The sequence below is a fragment of the Babylonia areolata genome, chromosome 13 (assembly GCF_041734735.1).
Source record: "Babylonia areolata isolate BAREFJ2019XMU chromosome 13, ASM4173473v1, whole genome shotgun sequence".
In the NCBI taxonomy this organism is placed as follows: domain Eukaryota; kingdom Metazoa; phylum Mollusca; class Gastropoda; order Neogastropoda; family Buccinidae; genus Babylonia; species Babylonia areolata.
In genome coordinates this window covers 18,639,349-18,641,964 of record NC_134888.1, presented here as the reverse complement: position 1 = coordinate 18,641,964, position 2,616 = coordinate 18,639,349, and the positions used below count along the sequence as shown (strand labels likewise).

The 2,616-nt window shown below is 39.6% G+C and overlaps 1 non-coding gene across 1 annotated transcript; it reads right to left on the bottom strand.

The window, feature by feature from the left end:
• Positions 1–871: 871 nt before the first annotated feature.
• Positions 872–990, bottom strand: LOC143289357 (5S ribosomal RNA). The gene has a single exon (XR_013056239.1). It is a non-coding gene; the product is annotated as a 5S ribosomal RNA (ribosomal RNA).
• Between the last annotated feature and the right edge of the window lie 1,626 nt (positions 991–2,616).

Here is a 2,616-nt window from a genome sequence, read left to right as displayed (position 1 = left end):
GTGCTCATTATTATATACTAGTGTCCTCAGAAGCCCCGTGAAAACAACGATGTCATCCACAACAATGTGTATGGGAAACAGCTCATTCCCACATGAAACTTATCCTTTGTGCTCCTAGTGAAAATACTACTCACCGTAAACACAACACGTTCGTTTATTACGGCTGCACATTCCTGTCAATGGGGGGGGGGGAGACAAAACCCGCTATGGTGATTGCCGGCGAGAACAAAGGGGAAATGATGACATGCAAACACTGAAACAGACAGACTTTTGTTGTGTGAACAAAACAACCCAGCAGGCTTTGTGGAGAAGAGTACAAGGGAAGTTTATGAGCCCCATCAAAATGATGACAAACTGTTCGGTTCGGTTTAGTTTCAGTTCGGTTCAGTTACCCAAAGAGGCGTAACAGCGTTCGGGCAAATCCATATACGCTACACCACATCTGCTAAGCATATGTCTGACCATCAAAATGATGATTAACTTGTTTCGCGTGGCGGTGGACTGTACGATTTAGAACAAGAACAGAAGAGTTCAGTTCAGTTCAGTTCAGTTCAGTTACCTAAGGAGGCGTCACAGCGTTCGGGCAAATCCATATACGCTACACCACGTCATTCTGCTAAGCAGTTGCCTGACCAGCGCCGTAAGCCATCGCCTCATGCCTTGAGAAGGGGGTTGGGGGTGGGGGTTGGGGGAGGGGAGCAAATAAATAGATAAGTTATCAAATCAATGGAATAATAAATTAGAATGAATAAGCAAATAAATCTAAACATAAGATAGAATGAAAATAAGTAAGCAATTAGATCAAGAAATAATATGAAATGTAATAAAAGAAAAAAAAAAAAATTAAAAAAAAAAAAAGAAAAAAAAGGAATGCCAACAGCACCCGGTGTTCCCAGGCGGTCACCCATCCAAGTACTAACCGGGCCCGACGTTGCTTAACTTCGGTGATCGGACGAGAACCGGTGATTTCAACGTGGTATGGCCGTTGGCAGAATAGAATAGAACAGAACAGAACAGACTGTGTCTTTGTCAACAAGTGTTCCGGGGGGTCACAAGGAATTTTCCACATTCATACACAATGTAGAACACGCTTGTGTGTTGGCCATCCCTCTGATGTTAGTATCACCAATCATTTGTGCTTGTATTTCTTTTTGTCACAACAGATTTCTCTGAGTGAAGTTCGGGCTGCTCTCCCCAGGGAGAGCGCGTCGCTACACTACAACGCCACCCTCCCCCCCGCGTGCAATTTTATTCGAAGGAGAAGACGACGACGACAACAACAAAAACAATACTAATACTAATAATGATAGAAGAAGAAGGGGGAGGAGGAGGAGGAAGAGAGGAGAAGAAGAAGAAGAATCCACAATACAAATGTGCATTTAGAAAAGCCAGATTCATTTGTTCTTTCTGTTCGTTGATTTCTCCTCCGCATTCAATACCATCTACCATTATCTGATGTCCAAAAATCTTTTCTTACAGTGTTTACCCTCAAATCGTTCTGTACTTCACCAGCTTCCTTGTGAATTGATCTCTGTCCGATTTCATCAAGTCCTCTCCACTGCAAAGTGTACTTCCACTGGCTCCCATCAAGGCACTGTCTTATCACCTGCCTTCTTTATTTTATGCACAAATAGCTGTATCAGCACTGATACCACTCATAATTATTGTAAAATATCCTGATTATTCTGCATTTGCAAGAACTATCAAATTATGACAATAGTTATTTTGACTGTATGAATGTTTTTGCAACCTGGTGTGAGGAAAAATATTTGGATCTTAATGTTCAGAAGATGAAAGAAATGTGACGCAGCACGCGAAAACCCGGCTAAAGTCGCAGCTTATCATTTTTTTACATTTGTATACCTTCTACAGGCTTAAAAATCACAGGTTGAAATGAAAAAAAAAAACAGAATGGATCTATCTGTCATAGTTTTTTTTTTTTTTTTTTTTAATTTTTTTTTTTTAAAGTTCGTGTGCCCAAGGAGTAAAAATGGCGAAATCTGCTCATGAAAAAAAACACATATTTGTGTGCCTATGACTTAAAAAAAAAACCCAAGAATTATCCGGAATACCTATGTGGTGTCAAAATATTTAGAGTTGAATAAACTTTAAAATTTCTGTATAAAAGAGGCAGGAAAATTCGTATTTTCTCTCTGCATTACTCAAACGAAGACTAGTATGGCAAGTGGAGGAGTGATGTCATGCAATACAATTTATTCATGGAAAAACATGGAAAAACCCACATATTTGTCTGCCTGTAACTTTAAAACAAGAATTTTCCTGAACATAATGTGTGGTGTAAGACGACTGAGAATTAAGTAAATTTTAGATTTCGATATGACAAAGGAACAGGAAAATTCGTATTTTCTCTCTGTACTCAAAGACAAGAATGGCAAGTGGAGGAGTGACGTCATGTAATACAGATTATGCAACCACAAGAGAGCCGACGGCGACAGTGAATGTTCAAATATTTCATCCCTATACCTAAGCTGATGCATGAATCTTTGGAACTTCGGCTTAGATCCAGATCAAACTACTGTTTACGAACTGCAGTCATATGTATTGCCACACAATCAGCTGATGTAAAATCAGCCTGGAACATAGACTTAATCTCTA